The sequence below is a fragment of the Hemiscyllium ocellatum genome, chromosome 7, assembly GCF_020745735.1.
Source record: "Hemiscyllium ocellatum isolate sHemOce1 chromosome 7, sHemOce1.pat.X.cur, whole genome shotgun sequence".
NCBI classification, from domain to species: domain Eukaryota; kingdom Metazoa; phylum Chordata; class Chondrichthyes; order Orectolobiformes; family Hemiscylliidae; genus Hemiscyllium; species Hemiscyllium ocellatum.
In genome coordinates this window covers 81,747,517-81,770,901 of record NC_083407.1, presented here as the reverse complement: position 1 = coordinate 81,770,901, position 23,385 = coordinate 81,747,517, and positions in this window count along the sequence as shown.

Here is a 23,385-nt window from a genome sequence, read left to right as displayed (position 1 = left end):
TTGACTATCCCTAATCAGTCCTTACCTTTCCAAATACATGTACATCCTATCCTTCAGGATTCTCTCCATCAATTTGCCCACCACCGATGTCAGGCTCACCGGTCTATCATTCCCTGGCTTGTTCTTACCCCCTGACTTAAATAGTGGCACTGCGTTTGCTAATCTCAGTCTTCTAGCACCTCACCTGTGACAATCGATGATCCAAGTATCTCAGCAAGAGGCCCAGCAATCACTTCCCTGGTTTCTCACAGAGTTCTAGGGTACACCTGATCAGGTCTTAGAGTTTTATCCATCTTTATGTGTTTTAAGGTGTCCAGCACCACCTCCTCTGTAACATAGACAGTTGATAAGATGATGCTGTTTATTTCCCCATGTTCTATGTCTTCCATATCCTTCTCTACTGTAAACGTTGATGCAAAATACTCGCTTAGCATTTTCCTTCTTATTTTTTGTCCTTAATGTATTTATAAGATCCCTTTGGATTCTCCTTAACCTTGTTTGCCAAAACTATCCCATGTCCCCTTTTTGCCCTCCTGATTTCCCCCTTAAGTATATTTCTACTGCCTTTATATTCTTCTAAGGATTCACTTGATCTATCGTGTCTGTACTTGACATATGCTTCCTTCTTTTTCTTGACCAAAACCTCAATATCTCTCATCATCCAGCATTCCCTATACCTACCAGCCTTTCCTTTCACCCTTACAGGAATATACTGTCTCTGGACTCTTGTTATCTCATTTTTGAAGGCTTCCCATTTTCCACCTATCCCTTTAACTATGAACATATGCACCCAATCAGCTATTGCAAGTTCTTGCCTAAAAGCATCAAAATTGGCCTTCCTCCAATTTAGAACTTTAAGATCTAGATCCGGTCTATCTTTTTCCTTCACTATTTTAAAACTAATAGAATTATAGTCGCTGGTCCCAAAGTGCTCCCTCACTGACATCTCAGGCTCCTGCCCTGCCTTATTTCCCATGAGTAGATCAAGATCTGCACCTTCTCAAGTATATACATCCACATTTTTTGAATCAGAAAATGATGTTGTACCCACTTAACAAATTCCTGTCTATCTAAGCTCTTAACACTATGGAAGTCCGAGTCTATGTCTGCAAAGTTAAAATCCCCTACCATAGCCACCCAAATATTCCTTACAGGTAATTGAGATCTCATGACAAATTTGTTTCTCAATTGAAGAGAAAGAACACAGTAATGGATAGATGGTAATGAGAAGTGGAATGCTAACCAGTACATAACAGAACAGGATAGGGCACATAACGGTAAGAGGGACCTGCAAATAATGTCAGAGTAAGGAAAAAGTGATAAATTTTAGTTTAGTCATTCAAAGTTACATCTGACTATATGCAGCATGTGTAACAAGATGGGTATATTGATAGACAAAGAGAAATAAATTAATATGATATCACAGGTATTTCAGAGGTGTACTTAAAAGGTTACCAGGGCTGGTTACTCTGAATATTTTAGGGTAATTAACATTTCAGAAAGACAGGAAAATATGAAAAAGGGTGGGATAGCACAGTTAGTAAAGGATGAGATGAGTACAGTAGTGAGAAATTATCTTGGTTCAGGAAATCAATATGCAATTTGACAGCAGGTAAGAAATAGTATTTGCATTTATATCTATTAATGCAAACATTAATATATCAGAACAGTGTTAATTTAATGTTGCTTTCTTGTGCAGTCAGTAGGTTACATTTCAAACAAATTTGAGGGCTCACAGAAATGAATCACAGAGTGCTCTGCTGGGTTGCTGTACTTCCTTTTTCCTGTCTGGGAGCAGCGGGAGACAGCAGAGATGAGTTGGAGACCAGGAGGGTGCCAGGAAGATAAATTTGTAAATTAGTATAAATTTAGGCAGCGGCTAAACCTGAGGTACTCCACATGTGGTATCTCCCTCCCATGCCTCCTCCTCTAACTAGAAGAAAAGGACTCTGTAAGGTAGGGATTTTTTCTTTTCTTTTACATATTTAAGTGCATTATATGATTTTAGTTCGTTGATATAAAGCCAAGGCTTACAATGGCAGGGGACCTCAGACCCGTGGCATGTGCCTCTTGCTTGATGTGGGAGCTTAGGGAAATGGCTCATGTCCCTGGCTCTTACACTTGCAAGAAGTGTGTCCAGCTGCAGCTCTTGTTTGACCGCATGATGGCTCTGGGGCTGCGGGTGGACTCACTGTGGAGCATCCACGATGCTGAGGGGGTTGTGGATAGCACATTTAGTGAATTCATCACACACAGATTAGAATTGCTGAGAGAGACAATGAATGGTAGGCAGAGAAAGAGTCAGAAGGCAGTGCAGGTGTCCCCTGCGGTCATCTCCCTCCAAAATAGGTATAACGTTTTGAATACTGTTGGAGGAGATGCCTTACCAGGGGAGGGCAGCAGTTGTCCAGGATCATGGCACAGTGGCGGGCTCTGCTTTACAGAGGGTGGGAAAAAGACTCATAGTCATAGGGGATTCTATTGTGAGGGGAGTAGATAGGCGATTCTGTGGCCAAACAAGAGACCCCTGGATGGTATATTGCTTCCCAGGTGCTCAGGTCAGGGATAGCACCAATCGGCTGCAGAGCATTCTTAAAGGGGAGGGTGAACAGCCAGTTATCATGGTGCACATAGGCACTAATGATACAAGTAAAAAAATGAGATGAGGCCCTGAAAGCAGAATTCAGGGAGCGAGGAGAGATGTTAAAGAGGATGAGCTTAAATGAAGTAATCTCAGGATTACTGCCAGTGCCATGTGCTAGCTAGGCTAGAAATGAAAAAATAGGCAGGATGACCACGTGGCTTGAGAGATGGTGTAGGAGGGAGGGGTTCAGATTTGTGGGACATTGGGACCGGTTCTGGGGGAGGTGGGACTATTACAAATTGGACGGTCTTCACCTGAACCAACCTGGAACTAATGTCTTTGGGGGAGTTTTTGCTACTGCTGTTGGGGAGGGTTTAAACTAATATGGCAGTGGTCTGGGAACCAGAACAGAAGACCAGTAAACAGTGAGATGAAAACCAGAGACTGTAAGGATCATAAAGTTAGCATTACCAAGGAGAAGAATAGGCAGAGAGCAGATGAATACAAAAGAACTGATGGTCTGAAGTGCATATACTTTAATGCAAGGAGTATAGTGGGTAAGGCAGACAAACTGAGGGCTTGAATTGGTATTGTTATTGCAATCACAGAGACTTGTTTGAAGGAAGGGCATGATTGCCAACTAAATGTTCCAAGATATGGATGCTTCAGACGGGACAGGGAGGGAAGTAAAAGAGAGGGAGGAGTTGCATTGCTGGTCAGGGATGATATGACGGCTGTGTTAAAGGAGGACACTATGGAGGGTTTGAGCAGTGAGGCATTATGGGTAGAGCTGAGAAATAAGAAGGGTGCAGTTACATTGTTGGGGATGTGCCATAGGCCTCCCAACAGTGAGCATGAGGTAGAAGAACAAATAGGTAAACAGATTATGGAAATATATAGAGGCAACAGGGTGGTGGTGATGGGAGATTTTAATTTTCCCAACATTGCCTGGGATACACCTAATGTCAGAAGTCTGGATAGGGCAGAATTTGAAAGGAACATCCAGGAAAGTTTTCTAAAGCAGTATGTCAATAGTCCGACAAGGGAGGGGGCCATATTGGACCTGGTGTTGGGCAATGAGCCTGGCCAGGTGGTAGAAGTTGCAGTGGGGGATTTCTTTGGGAATAGTGACCACAATCCTGTAAGTTTTAGGATACTCGTGGACAAAGATGAGAGTGGTCCTAAGGGAAGAGTACTAAACTGGGCCAAGGACAATTATATCAAAATTAGGCAGGAGCTGGGAAATGTGGATTGGGGGCAGCTATTTGAAGGGAAGTCCACAGTTAACATGTGGGAGGCTTTCAAAGAGATGTTGAAGATAGTGCCGGATAGGCATGTATCTTTGAAAACAAGGGATAGGAAAGGCAAGATTAATGAACCATGGATGACAGGAGAAATCATGCAACTAGCTAAGAAAAGGGAAGCATACCTAAGGTCCAGGCAGCTAAGAACAGAACGGGCCTTGGAGGAATATCAGGAGAGTAGAACCAAGCTTAAACAAGGAATCAAGCAGTCTAAAAGAAGTCATGAAATAACTTTAGCGAGCAGAATGAAGGAGAATCTCAAGGCCTTTTCTTCATAAATAAGAAGCAAGAGGATAACTAAGGAAAGGGTTGGTCCACTAAAGGATAAGGAAGGAAGATTGTGTGTCAATCCTGAGAAAATGGGTGAGACTTTTATGATTACTTTGCATCAGTGTTCACTCAGGAGAGGGACTTGATGAATGTTGAGATTAGAAATAGAAGCTTGTTTACTCTGGATCATGTTGACATAAGGAGGGAAGATGTGTGGGTAGGCTAGAGGATATTTAGGTGGACAAATCTCCAGGACCGGGTGGGATCTATCCCAGGTTGCTGAGGGAGGCGAGAGAGGAAATAGCTGCAGCTCTGACAGATATCTTTGTAGCATCCTTAAACCCATGTGAGGTGCCGGAGAACTGGAGAGTTGCTAATGTTGTCCCCCTGTACAAGAATGGTTGTAGGGATATTCCAGGTAACTACAAAGCAGTGAGCCTGATGTCAGTGATGGGAAGTTGCTGGAGAAGGTACTGAGGGATAGAATCTACTCATATTTGGAAAACAATGGATCTATCAGTGATAGGTAACATGGTTTTGTTTGGGGGAGATCGTGCCTTACCAACTTCATAGAGTTCTTTGAGGAAGTGGCCAAGTTGATAGATGAAGGAAGGGATGTAGATGTCATATACATGGAATTTAGTAAGCTGTTTGATAAGGTTCCCCATGGTAAACTAACGGAGAAAGTGAAATCACATGGTGTGCAGGGTGTTCTAGCTAGGTGGATAAAGAACTGGATAAAAGAGAGTTGTAGTTGAAGGGAGTTTCTCAAAATAGAGAAAGGTGACCAGTAGTGTTCCACAGCAATCAGTGCTGGGGTCAATGTTGCTTGTGATATACATAAATGATTTGGAAGAGGGCATTGATGGTCTGATCAGTAAGTTTGCAGATGACATGAAGATTGGTGGAGTAGCAAAAAGCATAGGGGACTGTCAAAGAGTACTAGAGGATACAGACAGACTGGAGAGTTGGGCGGAGGAGTGACAGTTGGCATTCAATCCAGGCAAATGTGAGGTATTGCATTTTGGGATGTCTAATTCTAGAGCGAACTATACTGTAAACAGAAGAGCCTTGGGAAAAGTTGATGAGCAGAGAGGTCTGAGAGTGCAGATCCATTGTAGCCTGAAGGTTGCTGCATAGGTGGATAGAGTGGTCAAGAAGGCACATGGTATTCTGGCCTTCATCAGACAGGGTATTGAGTATAAGAGCTGGCAGGTCATGTTAAAATGGTACAATCTGGTTTGGCTGCATTTAGAATAGTATGTACAGTTCTGGTCGCCACATTACCAAAAGGATGTGGACGCTCTGGAGAGGGTGCAGAGAAGGTTTATGAGGATGTTGCCTGGTATGGAAGGTGCTAGCTATGAAGAGATGTTGAGTAGGTTAGGATTTTTTTCCTTAGAAAAAAGGAGATTGAGGGGTTCCTGACTGAGGTCTACAAAATCATGAACGGTACAGACAGGGTGGATAGAGACAAGCTTTTTTTCCAGGTTGAGGAATTCAGTAATGAGAGATCATGTGTTCAAGGTGAGAGGAGAAATGTTTAAGGGGGATACACACGGAAAGTACTTTACACAGAGGGTGGTAGGTGCCTGGAACATGTTGCCAGCAGAGGTAGTAGAGGCAGTCATGGTAGGTGGGAAGCAGAGGGACACAGATCCTTAGGAATTGGGCAATACATTCAGACAATGGATTTGAATCAGCACAGGCTTGGAGGGCCGAAGGGCCTGTTGCTGGGCTGTAAATTTTTTTTGTTCTTTAAAACGAGTAATCTGGAGATATATCATATCAAAACAGATCTTAAGTAAAAAGAGAATATGCTGGCAAGGCTCAGCAGAGCAGGCAGCATCACTGGAGAAAAACAGAGAGTGGAACCTTACCAGAGTCTCAGCAATGAGGGCTATGGTGATGGAATCAACTGAGATGGTCTTCTCAACATCAAGACTATCTTGCTGCAACTTCCTTCCTTTGTTTCACGTACAAGATGAGAGTCTCATTGCAAACCAGCAAGTTCCCAGTTGACCTTCTTTATTGCATTATTGCTGTAAACCAAGGATACTATTCAATTCTGAGATTGCCTATTAGTGGTGAGCTGCTTTGGAACCAGCGTGTGGTAAGATGGGGTGGAAATTTGATGTGCCTCTTGCCACAAGTACTCAAATGGCAATTAATGAGGTGTGTTTGATAAGATACAAAGAGAACAGTCCCTTGGCTTTGCAATAAGAACCACAGCACCAAATTCGACACAGCATGCACTTTACCAAAAAAAAAGCTGAGAGTTTCCATCCAGAATTAATAATTGAGGTTGAGATGATCTTTTATCAGGATTTCAATATATTTGCACCTCATGAAATTGGGATGGGACTTAAAGGTGTTCGACAGGGTGAGGGAAGTGGACTGAAAAGTGACAGTCCATCCTCCATTGCCTCATCTTAGCGAATGCTGCATCAGATGATCAATTAATGTCTGCTGGGGGAAGATAACCATTTAGTGGTGAGAAGGGGTCTCCGTGCCCAATCAGGCATTAAGGCAGGGTGTCACGTGGGAGAGGAGTTATGCGCTGGAGAAGTAGCCACTGCATTTTGATGTCTCCTTACTTCTTGTGCCAGTTTCTCTGCCACTAGCATTGGCCTTATTGGCAAGCCTCTTCTTCTACTCTTCAGCTGCCTCCTTACTATTTCTAATGCTTGCATGGGTTGTGAGCATCACTGACAGCATGTATTGCCCTGGGGAAGGTGAAGATGAGCTGCTTCATTGAAGTGCTGCAATCCTTGAGGTGCAGGGACAATGACAGTGCTGTACTGTTCAGAAGAAGGTTCCAAGATTTTGACCCACTCACAGAAAATGAACAGTGATATTATTCAAAACCAGAATAGCACGTGGCCGAGCAAGAACTTGCAGGTGGTAGTGTTGCTATACATCCACTATCCTTGACCTTCTACATGGTAGAGATCATAGGCTTAGAAGGTGCTGTCAGAAGAGCTTCTTTGAGTTGCAGCAGTGCGTCTTGAGATGGTCAACATTTCTGCCACTGCACATTGATGTCTGGGGTGGGGGAGTGGATGAGTATTGAAGGTGGTGGATGTGGTGCCAATCAAGCAGGCTACTTTGTCCTGGGTGATGTTAAATTCGTGAATGTTGTTGTAGCTGAACTTATCCAAGCACGTGGGAAGTATTCCATCGCATTCCTGACTTCTACATGGTGGAGACAGAAGGAAGATAGAATTCCTAGTCTGACCTGCTGCAATTAGACATCGCCAAAAAGATATAAGATTCAGTAGAAAGATTCTCCTTTCTATCCTGTAATCTTTCCAACATCTCAGTATGACCACCCAATGTAATTTTACTAACTTGAAGTCATTATAAAAATCACGTTTCTCCTGTTAGAAATATAGGAAGGGTCCTTTAAAAGATGTGTTTTGACCTGTCCATTTTGTTTTGATATTCATTGTGCATAGTTAACCCAGCCTGAGACACAGACCTATGCAAAGTTCCTCTATAATCTTCATTATGAACACCTCTTACTGCAGTTATTCTCAATCCATTCATTGTATATGATACCATAGTAAGTGCTAATTCTTCTGTTTTTTTCTTCATTTAAAACAGCTTGTTCAGGGTAGGCTACTCATCAAAATACAAATCAGTACTGTACATAGCTTAGTTACGTCCCCTTTCTCCTTGCTATCATTCTGATTAATTGATTTATAAATTATAGATCTGTGGTTAAAGTAAGCCTTCACATGTGGGTAGACAAAGTATTTTACCAGAGGCCTTTTGAGGCTTATTAATAAAATAGAACTGAAATAATATGAGCCATGCTTATCATAAGAAAATGAAATAAAGCTGAAACAACAGGATGAACCTTATGATTTTTTGGTTAAGTGTAAATTGCATCAGGTTCCTTGGAGGTGTTTTTGCCATGAGGCCTAACAAGTTATTTTCCTATATTGTACCCAACATGCCACATTAACGACTAACTCCCCCCCGCCCCCCCCCCATACCAGCCCTCACTTTTGATTCTAGCCTCAGCGTGTCATGCATGATTCCCAGAAAAAGTCACCACTCAGCTGGATATCAGCTGGTGTGAATGGAAAACAACAAACACTAGAGATCACAGTGGGTCAGACAGCATCCATGGAGAGAGAGCAAGTAATGTTTCAAGTCTGGATGACTCTTCATCAGAGCTGCAGTTAAGTGTGGAGGAGGCTGCATTCATGCTATAGTTCGGGGGGGCGGGGGGGGTAATGGCTGTGGGGGTGGTGGGATGCAGGGTACCAGTGGAGAAAAGATGTTGATAGTTCAGATTAAGTGAACAGAATGTGGGAATGGCAGAACAATGGGTGTGTATTACTGCCAGACTGGAAAGAACAATCAGTCCTACCAGCATGAGAGGAGGGGAGAGATCAGCTGAAGAACTGGCATCCCTTGCAACCACGCTATCTTTAAAATGCTGCAGTACACTGGCATTCTGAAGCTGCCCTGCTTGTTGACAGTCAGATCTGAACATATTCAAGAAGGGAAGACAGCACCGTGATCTTCCTTTAGAGACCTGGCTGTCCCAGTCGAAAGGATGGCCATCGGAGGACAGCTCGAGGAGGCCACACCACTTAACCCTGGCAGTCGGGTCCAATTTCAGCACCCAGGTCAGTGCCATATCCACGGTGTGAAGAAATGGCTCTCAGTGTTGTATGAAGGTCAATGGCCTTCTCAGTTGTGTCAAGATAAGTACCACACTCCTCTCTGCCACTTCACACTCATTCTACATCTGCTACTATACCGAGACACATGCTCTGCCACTTTCACTGTTGGCTGCAATGTTTTCCCTCAGTGAAGATAATAGAAGAACTTTCCATGGGTCATTACTTAAGCCTGGGTCAACTAGGTGCAATGCACGGCAGAAAAAGTGCATTTGTCAAAGCACACCCAGCCAACTTCCCAAATGGCTAACCCTGCATGCTCTCTGCACTGCCTACTCACTGTGTCAGAACACTTCACCGTCTTCTAGCACTTGCATCACAACCAACAGCTGTGTCAACCACTTCCACTTACCATCTCTACATACTCCTTTATACTTATCCAGAATCACTTTTTTTTTAAAAATGCATTCATTTCCTGGGATGTGGGAATTACTGGCTTGCCAGCATTTATTGCCCATCCCTAATTGCCTTTGAGAAGGTGGTGGTGAGCTGCCTTTCTGTACCCCTACAGTCCACCTGCTGTGGGTTGACACACAATGCATTAGGGATGGAATTCCAGGATTTTCACCCAGCGACAGTGAAGGAACAGTGATATATTTTCAAGTCAGAGTGGTGAGTGGCTTGGAAGAGAACTTGAAGTTGGTGGTATCTGCTTCCCTTGTCCTTCTGGATGGAAGTGATCTTGGGTTTGAAAAATGGTGTCGGAGGATCTTGGTTGAATTTCTGCAGTGCACCTTGCAGATAGTACATACTGCTGTTACTGAGCATTGGTGGTGGTGGGAGTGGATACTTGTGGATGTGACGCCAATCAAATTTGCTGCTTTGCTCTGGATGGTGTCAAGCTTCTTGAATGTTGTTGGGACTGCACTCATTCAGCCAAATAGGGAGTAATCCATCACATTCCTGACCTGTGCCTTGAAGATGGCGGATAGGACTTTCTATGGGACCAATGCTCACTGTGTTTTATCTTTCCTTCTGTAAAAATCTACAGAAATTCGTACTTGTATCTATATTTCTGACTTTATTTTCCTCATATTTCATCCATTCTTTGCTGTTGTTTCCTTTCTGTCCAAACTTCTGACCTGCATAAGCTTGTTTTGTCATGACCCAACTCAGCAGAGTAACCTTTTTCAAGATTTGCTAGCTCTTCTAGATTATGTTAATCATCTTAGTTCTGGCCACTTTATGAATTTCAAGGAAAATCTAATATGAAATTTTTCTGAAACAGAAAGAGTATAAAAAAAAATCCAATTTAAGAATTTGTACTTACACTAAAGTGTTGATTGTTCATTTTATGATTTGGAGGTGCAGTGTTGGACTGGGGTGTACAAAGTTAAAAATCACACAACACCAGGTTATAGTCCAACAGGTTTATTTGGAAGAACTAGCTTTCAGAGGGCTGCTCCTTCACCACCTGATGAAGGAGTGGTGCTCCAAAAGTTAGTGCTTCCAAATAAACCTGCTGCACTATAACCTGGTGTTGTGTGATTTTTAACTTTGTTCATTTTAGAATTTGCATGATGTTGACTTATTATCACTTGTTTAAACTACAATCTAACTGTAATTCTACATCTATTAACTGTGTTATTTATGATAAAAAAAATACAAGGCACCATGATGGTTGCCAATGTGTTGCTTTGGGGTTTAAACAAAATTTCAAACTTAAAAATACATGTACCCTTCACTATTACAGTTAAATACATAAAGATTATAGGACAGCTTAAACAAAAAATAAAGATGTGACCAATGTTTCATTAAAATAAGTCACTTACACAGCATCATTTTGAGAATTTCACTGGAAAAAAAAGCTCTATGCAAAAATATTTAGAAAACATTTATATCGAGTGAACATCTTCACCAACAGCGTAGTAAAACATTGAAAATGACAGCAATAAAAGAGAAATCAGAGTCCAACTGAAATTGACTGGCTCCCTGCAAGACATTTGGTATGATATTGATGATTTTTTTTGTTGCTTTTCCCTTTATTATTGCATCCAGAGTGAACCCTGCTGGGGAGCAGTTTTCCACATATCAGTCATCCTTCATGATCATCGAATACTCTTTCTCCATGAGTGTAGGATGCACCAACTCAACGAGTTTAACCTGGAGGGATCTAATGATAAGTCTGAATCTGTCCTTAACAGATGGCTGCACAACTCAATTTTTCAGGCAGGTCATTGAACAGTGATAAGGAAATGAAACCCTAATTGATTTTCTAGTCCTTGGACTAATGTAGTCCTTCTTGTTTCCACCCTATGAGAGCAATGAATTTAATACTTTATGGTGACTAATCATGCAATGTGTGGTACCCAGTAAGCAGTGGCCTAAGCAACCATTTTTAATATCTATAATGGATAAATCAGAATACACTGGCATAGTGATAATGTACTGGGCTAGTACAACAGAACCACAGGTTATTGTTCTGAGGATATGATTGGAATTGAAAACGTCAATTCTCCTGCTCCTCGGATGCTGCCTGACCTGCTGTGCTTTTTCAGCACCACTCTCTCGACTCTGATCTCCAGCATTTGCAGTCCTCATTTTCTCCTGGGAGAATTTGATAAAGTAAAATATTCTGATATACAAAGCCACACTGATGGCAACCATGTAACCATTGTTTATTGTCATAATAAAACTCACCTAGTTGACTGAAGTCCCTTAGGGAAGGATATCTCCTATCCTGGTCTAGCCTGCAGGAATTCCAGATCAGGATAAGTTTGGTTTGTCATGACTCAGCTCAGCAAAATAATGTTTTTCAAGATATGCTACTTTTTCTAGATTATTTTAAACGTCTTGGTTCTGGCCATATCAAAAATTTCAAGAAAAATCTAATATAAAACTTTTCTTAAACAGAAAGAGGACCAAAAAAGTCCAAATTAAGAATTTATATTTACACTGAAATGTAATATAGTTGACCTATAACTGTCCTCTAAGCAGTTCGGGATGGGCAATAAATATGATATTCAAACATCTTGAATGAATTTTAAAAAGGACCAAATAAAATACAGATTAAACAGTTAAAAACTGAAAGAACTGCAGGTTCAGTAAATCAGAAACAAAACAGAAATTGAAGGAAATGTTCAGGACGTCTGGCAGCATCTGCAGAGAGAAATCAGAGTTAATGTTTCAGGTTTGGTGACCTTTCCTCGGATTAAATTTGTGCTGTGAAATATGTTACACCTTCGCAGAGAAAATCTGAAGGACTTAAAATAAATTGGATGCAACAAAATTGTTGCAATTCCTTACACATGCATAACTATTTAACCAAGAACTATTATGCCTACAATGGAACTAAAGGTAAAAGAAGATTTCTATAAAACTACTGATAAAAAAAACAAATAGTCATTCGAAATTCAGCATCACTGTTACTTATATCATAAATGCAACAACTCAATGTAAAGGAAAACAAAAAAGTATAAATTTCACAAAACTACCAAACATTGAACAGGATCTATTTTGGAATATGTGCTACTATAACTTGCTGGTATTTATTACTGAATATTATATAAATAGAATGTTGAGCATTAGAACATTGTTAATCTGAGATCATTTATCTTGCAATCAGGAATTTGCATTTCATATCATGCTTAGGTCAGGAACTCTGTCATGTGGTTTTATGGATTAGTATTCTTCTCTGATCAGATACATATTTGTATTGAACAGACAGGAGCTGATTGACTAACAATGTGGCCCAATATTATTTGCGCTGAGTGCTGTTCAGCCAATCACTCATAGCACAATTTACATTATGGAAACTTTGCCAAAAAAAATCAGAATATTTTTGCTGAAAACACTGCAGGAAATATAGCAAGTGTTAAGATAACAATTCAAAAGCAATTTAAAATTTATCAGCTTAAACGATGAATAGCAACAGGGATCACAGACTCATAAGAAACAATTAAGGATTTTAAAAAGAGGGTTGTTATCAGCTTTGTAAGATCACTGAATGACACCATGAAGACCTGTCAACTAGCTAATGTTAAGGTCCTTCAGTCTCTTGTTCAGGTTCCTGGCAGGTGAATGAGACAATAATGTTTTGCCAAAGGGGATATTCACAAGACCAGAATGATAAGGGACACCAAAAGAACCTACTCCAAAAAAGATTGCTAAGCATCTCCAACCCTTTGGGTTGCTGCCAATATAATTGGTCAGATTTTCCTTTGGATTTTAATTGTACCAGAGATGCATGCACAGGTAAACGGGAAAACAAAGCTGCTTTTAAATGCAAAACATTGTCCAAAATTATTGTCAAAATAACAGTGTGGTTAAAAACATCTGCCCTAATTTATATGCAATTGGCAAGAGTAAGTTCAGTCAAGGGTGGATATTGGCAAAACATAGATGTTTCTGTCTAAACTGTAGCACTCTGCTAGTTGCTTTGAGTAAGTGAGATCATATTGCTTGACTTCAATAACAACAACTTGTATTTATATATTACCTTTAACATATTAATGTATCTCAATGCAGAAAGACTGAATATGTTTGTGATACTGGGCTGGGACACAATCTCTCTCCATCTTGGTAAAACCAGTGGGGCAGGGTGCTCATGTGTGAGCTGTTTCCAGTGATGCCAGGTGGGTATGGATTGAGAGACTACTGATCAACAAGATGTGAAACTGTTCACAATCCCCCAGAGAGAAATTATCAGTTCTAAGTTAAAGCTGCTCCTTCCACTTCTCACAGTTCATCTCCATAGCCCTGATTTACAAAGAAGCTTCAGGAAAGTAGCAAGCAGAAAGGACTTACAGGACTACAAGAAATTGCAGGGATTAAGTGGTGCGAGACCATGTAGCAAATTGAAAACAAGCATAAGAATTTTTAAATTTAGCTTTTCTTGGAATGGGGGCCAATGTGCAGGTCAACAAGCAAAGGCGTAACGGGTAAATGGCACTTGGATTGAGCAAGAACGCAGACAGCAGAAATCTGGACGATCGGGTTACAGAGGGGAGGATGTAGGAAGCTAGTAGGTATACATTTGTATAAACTAGAAAAGGTGAAGGCTTGGATGAAGGCACCAGTGGCAAGGGAGATGAGACAGGGATTTGGAGGTTAAAGGAGGCAGCATTAGTGTTGACATGTATATGAGGTCAGAGATCCATCTCAGGACCATAAATGAGAACAAGTTTATAAAGAGATTGTCTTAGCTTCAGACTTTTGGCAGGATGGAGTAGATGGCCAGTAATTTAATTTTGTAACAGGGACCAAAGAGAGTGGCTTGGTTTTCCAATATTTAATTGGGGGGGATTGTGTTAGAAGCTGGTCAAGCCTTCTGAGACAGTTAAAAGAGTCAAAAGAGTTGGTGGTGAGGAACTTGCTGGATGTCACCTGAGCAAAGGTGAAAAGTGATGCCATATTCTTGACAGCAAGGGAAAGAAGAGAGTGGGAGGAATAGTGAACAGGCCGCAAATAGTCCTCATTTTGTGGGAAAGGCTATTAATCATCAAATAATAGGAGCATGTAAAAAAAAGACCAGTAATCATGGGTGACTTTAATCTTCATGTTGATAAGGTTAATCAAATTGGAAAGGGTAGCTATGACAATGGATTCATATAGTGCATTATGGATAATTTCTTGGAGCAATATGTCATACAGCCAACCAGGGAACAGGCTATCCTGGACCTGGTAATGGGTAATGAGACAGATTTAATAAATTACCTCAGAATAAAAGATCCCCTTGGAAGTAGTGACTGCAGCATGATGGAATTTAATATTCATTTTGAGAGTAAGAAACGTGAGTGCAAAACAACTGTGTTTAACTTAAATAAAGGGAGTTACTAGGAAGTGAGGATAGAGTTAAATAAAGTTGACTGGGAAGATAGGTTATCAGGAGTGGCGGTAACCTAGGAGTTGCAAACATGCATGGTGGTAATTCATGACTCAACAAGTATATATACATATATCACAATGAGGAGGAGGAGTGGGGTAAACCAACCATGGCTAACTAGGGAAGTTAAAGAGAGCATTTAAGGAGCAGTTATTGCGAGTGATGCACAAATTTGTTCCTCAGAGACAGGTAAGAAGGGGTAAGATTAAGGAATCTTGGATGACGAGAACAGAGGAACTTCTTGTCAAAACGAAGAAGGCAGCTTACGTAAGGTGGAGGAAGCAAGGATCTAGCACAGCTTTAGAGGATTACAGGCTTGCTAGAAAGGAGCTCAGAAATGGACTGAGGAGAACCAAGAGGGGACACGAAAAAGGCTTGGCAAGAAGGATTAGGTAGAACCCAAAGGCATTTTACTCATACGTGAGGAATAAGTGAATGATCAGGGAGAAGGTAGGGCCGATCAGGGATAGCAGAGGGAACTTGTGCGTGGAGACTGAGCAGATAGGGGAAGCCCTAAATGAGTTTTTTGCTTCAGTTTTCACCAAGGAAAGGGAACTTGTTGTAAATGAAAACTGGAGCTGGAATATAGTCTTGACCAGATCAAGACTGATGAAGTTGATGTGTTAGAAATTTTGAAAAACATTAAGATTGATAAGTCCCCAGGGCCAGACCAGATTTATCCTAGGCTGCTCCGGGAAGCGAGAAAGGAGGTTGCTAAGCCACTGGCGAAGTTATTTGCCTCCTCACTCTCCACAGGAGTCGTACCGGAGGATTGGAAGGAGGTGAATGTTGTTCCTCTTTTCAAGAAGGGTAATAGGGAAATCCCTGGCAACTACAGACCAGTCAGTCTCACATCTGTGGTCAGCAAAGCCTTGGAAAGATTTCTGAGGGATAGGATTTATGACTATTTGGCAAAGCATAGTGTGATTAAAGGCAGTCAGCATGGCTTTGTGAGGGGCAGCTCATGCCTCACAAATCTTATTGAGTTCTTTGAGAAGGTGTCAAGACAGGTCGACGATGGTCGAGCAGTGGATGTGCGTACATGGACTTCAGCAAGGCATTTGGTAGTGGTAGGATCATTCATAAAGTCAGGAAGTATGGGATACAGGGAGATTCGGCTATCTGGATTCTGAACTGGCTGGCTGACAGAAGGCAGAGAGTGGTTGTAGATGGAAAATATTCTGCCTGGAGGTCAGTGTTGAGTGAGGTTATGCAGGGCTGTATTTTGGGGCCTCAGCTCTTTGTAGTTTTTATAAATGACTTGGTTGAGGAGGTTGAGGCATGGTTAGTAAAGTTGCAGATGACACAAAGGTTGGAGGCATCGTTGGTAGTATAGAGGGCTACTGCAGGCTGCAGTGTGACATGGACAGGATGCAGAGCTGGGCTGAGAAATGGCAGATGGAATTCAACCTGGATAAATGCAAAGTGATGCATTTTGGAAGGTTGAACCCGAATGCTGAATATAGGATTAAAGACAGGATTCTTGGCAGTGTGGAGGAACAGAGGGATCTGGGTGTGCAAGTACAAAGATCCCTCAAAGTTGCCACCCAAGTGGATAGGGTTGTTAAGAAAGCATATGGTATATTGGCTTTCATTAACGGGGGATCGAGTTTAAGAGCCGCGAGGTTTTGCTACAGGTCTACAATTCCCTGGTGAGACCACACTTGGAATATTGTGTCCAGTTCTGGTTGCCCTACAAAAGGAAATATACAGAGGCTTTGGAGAGGGTGCAAAGAAGGTGTTCCAGGATATTGCTTGGACTGGAGGGCTTGCCTTATGAAGAAAGGTTGAATAAGCTCGGGCTTTACTCTCTGGAGAGAAGGAGAAAGAGAGGAGACCTGATCAAGATGTACAAAATAATGAGGGGAATAGATAGAGTCAATAGCTTTTCTCCAGGGCAGGATTGACTGGTACGAGAAGTCATAGTTTGAAGATATTAGGAGGAAGGTATAAAGGAGACGTCAGAGGTAGGTTCTTTACGCAGAGAGTTGTGAATACATGAAATGCGTAGCCAGCTGTGGTGGTGGGACTTTTAAGCGACTGCTGGACATGCACATGGATAGCAGTGAGTTGAGGGGTGCATCGGTTGATTAAGATTAAATCTCGGCACAACATCATAGGCCAAAGGGTCTGGTCTGTGCTGTACCTTTCTGTGTTCTATGTTCTATGTATTAAGTTGAAAGAAAATGCATATAAGGTGGTCATAGAAAGTGATAGCCCTGAAGAATAAAATAAATTCAGAATCCAGAAATGGAGGACTGAAAAGATAATAAAGAGAGAGAAGATAAACTATGAGGACAAACTCAGGAGGAATATAAAAACTGACAATAAGAGCTTCCTTAAATATATAGAAAGGAAGCGAGAGGTGAAAGTGAACATAGGCCATTTAGAAAATGAATCTGGAGAGATGGTTTAGGAACAAATAAATGATAGAGAAGTTAGATAACAATTTTGCATTGTCTTTAGGCTAGAAGATACTTTGATCATCCCATTAATACCAAAGGATATAGCAGAGGAATTAAGTGTCATCACCACCCCTAGAGAAAGAGTATTAGGTGAACGAATAGGGCTAAAGGAGGATAAATCTTCTGGCTCTGATCACGTCCAGATTAGAGTGGTGCTGGAAAAGCACAGCAGGTCAGGCAGCATCCGAGGAGCAGGAAAATCGACGTTTTGGGCAAAAGCCCTTCATCAGGAATAGAGACAGGATGCGTGCAGAGTGGAGAGATAAATGAGAGGAGGGTAGGGGTGGGGAGAAAGTACAATAGGTGACTGGGGGTGGGGATGGAGGTGATAGGTCAGGGAGGAGGGTGGGGTAAGGTAGCAAAGAGTACAATGGGTGAATGGCGGTGGGGATAAAGGTAATAGGTCAGAGAGGAGGCTGGAGTGGTTAGGTGGAAAGGAAGATAGACAGGTAGGACAGATCATGAGGGCAGTGCTGAGCTGGAAGGTTGGAGCTCATGTGAGGTGGGGAAGGGGAAATGAGGAAACTAGTGAAATCCACATTGATGCCATGGGGTTGAAGTGTTCCAAGGCGGAAGATGAGGCGTTCCTCCTCCAGGCGTCGGGTGGTGAGGGAGCGGCGGTGGAGGAGGCCCAGGACCTGCATGTCCTCGGCAGAGTGGAGGGGGAGTTGAAATGTTGGGCCACAGGGCGGTGTGGTTGATTGGTGTGGGTGTCCCAGAGATGTTCCCTAAAACGCTGTGCTAGGAGGCATCCAGTCTCCCCAATGTAGAGGAGATCACATCGGGAGCAACGGATACAATAAATAATATTGGTGGATATGCAGGTAAAACGTTGATGGATGTGGAAGGCTCCTTTAGGGCCTTGGATGGAGGTGAGGGAGGAGGTGTGGGCGCAGGTTTTGCAATTCCTGCGGTGGCAGGGAAAGGTGCCACAACAGGAGGGTGGGTTGTAGGGGGGCGTGGACCCGACCTGGTAGTCACGGAGGGAATGGTCTTTGAAGAAGGCGGAAAGGGGTGGGGAGGGAAATATATCTTTGGTGGTGGGGTCTGTTTTGAGGTGGCGGAAATGTTCGTCGGATGATGTGGTTTATGCGAAGGTTGGTAGGGTGGAAGGTGAGCACCAAGGGGGTTCTGTCCCTGTTACAGTTGGAGGGGTGGGACTTGAGGGTGGAGGGGGAGGATGTGGACGAGTTGCGTTGGAGGGCATCTTTAACCACGTGGGAAGGGAAATTGCGGTCTTTAAAGAAGGAGGCCACCTGGTGTGTTCTGTGGTGGAACTGGTCCTCCTGGGAGCAGATACGGTGGAGTCAGAAGAATTGGGAATACAGAATGGCATTTTTGCAGAAGGTAGGCTGGAAAGAGGTGTAATCCAGGTAGCTGTGGGAGTCGGTGGGTTTGTACAAAACGTCAGTGTCAAGTCGGTCGTCATTAATGGAGATGGGGAGGTCCAGGAAGAGGAGGGAGGTGTCAGAGATGGCCCAGGTGAATTTAAGGTCAGGGTGGAATGTGTTGGTGAAGTTGGTGAATTGCTCAACCTCCTCGCGGGAGTATGAGGTGGCGCCAATGCAGTCATCAACGTAGCGGAGGAAAAGGTGGGCAGTGGTACTGGTGTAACTACGGAAGATGGACTGTTCTACATAGCCAACAAAGATACAGGTATTGCTGGAGCCCATATGGGTGCCCATGGCTACCCCTTTGGTCTGGAGGAAGTGGGAGGATTCGAGGGAGAAATTGTTAAGAATGAGGGCCAGTTCAGCTAAACGAATGAGTGTGTCAGTGGAAGGATACTGTTGGGGACATCGGGAGAGGAAGAAATGGAGGGCTTAGAGGCCCTGGGTCATGGCGGATAGAGGTGTAAGGGATTGGATATCCATGGCGAAGATGAGGTGTTGGGGTCCGGGGAAACAGATGCCTTGGAGGAGGTGGAGAGCGTGGGTAGTGTCTCGAACATCTCAGAGCTCCTGGACTAGGGGGGATAGGACAGTATCGAGGTAGGTGGAGATGAGTTCAGTGGGGCAGGAGCATGCTGAGACAATGGGTTGGCCAGGGTGGTCAGGCTTGTGGATCTTGGGAAGGAGGTAGAATCGGGTGGTGCGGGGTTCCCAGACTATGAGGTTGGATGCTGTGGGTGGGAGATCTCCTGAGGTGATGAGGTTCTGTTTGGTTTGGGAGATGATGGGGGGTGGGGTCATGGTCGAGGGGGCAGTAGAAGGAGGTATCTTCGAGTTGGCGTCTGGCTTCAGCGGTGACATTTATCCCTCCACCCCTGAGGTTTCTAGCTTCATTCCTGATGAGGGGCTCCCGCCCGAAACGTCGATTTTCCTGCTCCTCGGATGCTGCCTGACCTGCTGTGCATTTTCAGCACCACTCTAATCTTGACTCTAATCTCCAGTATCTGCAGTCCTCACTTTCACCTTAACCAGCAAAGGTGCCAGGACCGAACTGTTTTGATGTAGGTTAGGATCTGGAACACCGTGTCTGAGGCAGATACAATCCTGGCTTTTGAAAGGGAATTGGGTAGTCATCTGAAGAGAAAATGTTGCAGGGCTAAATGGATTAGCTAGGGGTTTATGGTCAAATGGCATTTCACTGGATTATTCATCTAAATGGGGAAAAGTTTCAGAAATCTGATGGATAAAGGGACTTAGAAGTCATAGTTGGAGAAGATGTTTCCACAAATACAACAGACTAGGACATGAGGGCATGGTCTCAGAGTGAAGCAACTCTTTAGAACTGAGATAAGGAGGAATTTCTTCAGCCAGAAGGTGCTGAATCTGTGGAACTCATAGCTGCAGAGGACTGTTGAGGCCAAGTTATTAAGACAGAGATGGATAGATTCTTGATTAGCAAAGGAATTAAAAGTTATGGGCGGAAGGCAGGAGAATGGGGTTGAGAAGCAGGTCAGACATGATCAAATGGTGGAGCAGATCTGATGCGCTGAATTGGCTAACTCTGCTCCTCTGTCTTATGGATTTGTACTCAGATACCTTTTAGAGGGGCCTGGCCATTTCCATCTCATACTTCCAACAATTTGCAGCACAACATATTGTCAATGTTGACCAGGCATAGGCAATGCTAACTAACAGTGAGTATTAGCCTGTTTCAGTGATGTCTGGGCCAGTAACAGTTTGTCTATTCATTCTGCCATTTATTGAGTTTTGTTCCCACTCACAAGTTAATAGAAAAACATTTAAAGACTGTTAAGATCTTGTTAAAGGACAATCTGAAAAACTCTTAAAGGTGGGACCATGAGTCATTTATATTCCAGAAAGCACATTGAGGAGGCTCAAGTTCAACTGAAGGGCTATGTGTCACTTGGTTTATGATGATTTTCAAACAGGGTAATCAAAACTGAATGTTAATGTGGAATATTTGACCATAAACTCTTCTTTTGAGTTAAAAGCTTGTGAGTTCAAATTCCAGGATTTAGTCCATAATCTAAATTGATAATTTGCTGCAGGAGCTGAGGGACTACACTGTTGTCGGAGGTGCCATCTTTTTTGATGCAGTCATGAAGTTGGGCACGTTTGCTTATTCTGACGGATGTAAAATATCCCATGGCAATTATACAAATAAGATTGTTATTGTCCTAGTATGCTCAAAAATATTCATTCTTCTGTCAAAACCAACGAAGACACACAATAACTGTTCGTTATTTAGTTTACTATTTGTCAGACCTTACTTTGTCCAAATCTGTTGCCAGTTCAACTGCATAACAACAATTTCATTTCAATTCAATATATTTAATTGGATTGGAGTCAGTTGGGAAATTCTGTGGATCACTGTAATGCCAAATTGGCCTTACATCCACCCAGAGGGAATCTCACTGGAGTTTGTCGCTTTGTTGCCCATAACTTCATAAAGTAATTAACTGAAGTCTGGTTTAGTTATATATAAACATTGCATATACTTCCACAATAGCCAGTTGCATAGAAAGAGCTGCAGTATGACAATGTAACAGTATTCCACAAGCTGCACTGTGCCATTGACTGCACAGACGCTGTTTAGGTGTCTACTAATAATTCTGTGTTTACTTTAGTAGGAAGGGCAATTATTCTAACAATGGGAAAATGATGCACTAAAAAATACTGTACATTAACATACTTCTAATGGAGTATGCATAAAGCTTTTGTTGTGAATCAAACAAAACACAGCTCTTCAAAGAGAAGAAAAATGGGCCCTGAGAGATACAAGCTGCCTGGCATAGCAATGGCTCCTGGCAGCTGTGTACAGCTGCATCTGACAGAAGATATGATAGGGTTGGTTTTTAACCCCCACCACAACAGGATTGGAGGCAGACAGGAGCTTGGAATTCCACTGGTTCCCAATCCTCAGACCATTTTGGCAGATGTAGAATAAGGATGGCTGGGATAGGGGGAGAGACAGCAGGGTTTCCTTAGATTCCTTAGATTCCTTAGATTCCTTACAGTGTGGAAACAGGCCCTTCGGCCCGACAAGTCCACACCGACCCGCCGAAGCGCAACCCACCCATACCCCTGCATATACCCCTTACCTAACACTATGGGCAATTTAGCATGGCCAATTCACCTGACCCGCACATCTTTGGACTGTGGGAGGAAACCGGAGCACCCGGAGGAAACCTACGCAGACACGGGGAGAACGTGCAAACTCCACACAGTCAGTCACCCGAGGGGGGAATTGAACCCAGGTCCCTGGCGCTGTGAGGCAGCAGTGCTAACCACTGTGCCACTGTGCCACCGTGTTTGTCCATAGCTGACTGAGATCCGTTTCAGCTTCCTAAGGACCATTTAGGCCAATTACATCTGGCCAAGTGCAATTTCCCAGCCTCACAAGCCCCAGTGTGGTTGGCCAACTGTGCTCACAAGTCCCAATGCAGGTTTTTAAAAAGTTGAAGGGAGGTCCCTTCATATTGGAGAACTCTCTTCATCACTAGTTTTCCACATCAGCCTTTTGCCACTCAAGTCAAGTCAATGCCATCTCAATAGTATGGAGAAACTGCCAGCAGTGCCTTAAGAAGGTCAATGACCTTCTGCACTCTGCCAGGGAGAGTGATGGAGTCTTCTCCCTGATATCACACGTTCACTGTATCTCTGTTCCTGCACTCACCTCCCGTTAAAGGTTGTGCTCTGCTTATGCTCAAAAGGTTGATTCTCCTGCGCCTCGGATGCTGTCCGACCGATTGTGCTTTTCTAGCACCACACTTTTTGAATCCTATTGCAAACTTCTGTTTGTAACAATAGTAGTTGTAGATAGCTGAGCTGAACTGCCAAAATTCACTAAATATAAATTTTATCCAAGATTTCCTCTGCTCTAATTGGTTAGATTAGATTACTTACAGAGTGGAAACAGGCCCTTCGGCCCAACAAGTCCACACCGACCCGCCACCCACTCACACCCCTACATTTACCCCTTACCTACACTACGGGCAATTTAGCATGGCCAATTCACCTGACCCGCACATCTTTGGACTGTGGGAAGAAACCGGAGCACCCGGAGGAAAGCCACGCAGACACGGGGAGAATGTGCAAACTCCACACAGTCAGTCGCCTGAGTTGGGAATTGAACCCAGGTCTCCGGGGCTGTGAAGCAGCAGTGCTAACCACTATGCCACCATGCCACCTACAAATTTACAGATGGTATTTACAAATACTATTTGAAAACAGAATTATTACTGACATCAATTGCCGTGCCCACTGACCTCTAAGAATACACAACATTGAGAAAGTATGAATTCTTATAAATTTCTCTTCCACACACCTTTGCCTCATTAGTGATAGCTGGCTGTGACAGCTTTGCCTAAACTATCCTGTAATTTTCAAACACGAGGCATATGGAGCAAAGTTGTTCGTCAACACAGTTGTTACAATATTCCCAATTGGGAATCAAGTTTTTTTGCTTGATTTTTAAGTCAATTCAGGGGAGGGGCCTCCTATTCCTGGTGGTGATTTACAACAGACTGTTTCAAATAATTAACATTTCTTGAAATATCATAAGCCTAATCATTCCTATTTGTTCTATACTGTTCATCCCGATGCCTCGCTGTCTTTTTCTCGTCCATATCGCTATATTTTGGCAATAAAATACATGGACTCGTAGAACTAGGACTTTGGTATCAGTGTTTAAAGTAAAAGAGTAGTAGTCAAGATCCAGATGAAAGAAAGTTTAGAAATCCTAAGAGAAAAAATGAGTCAATAAAACAGTGTAGCTTTTTTTAGTAAAAACAAGCCGAGTGGAGCAAAAGGAGCAGAGAGTTTGATAA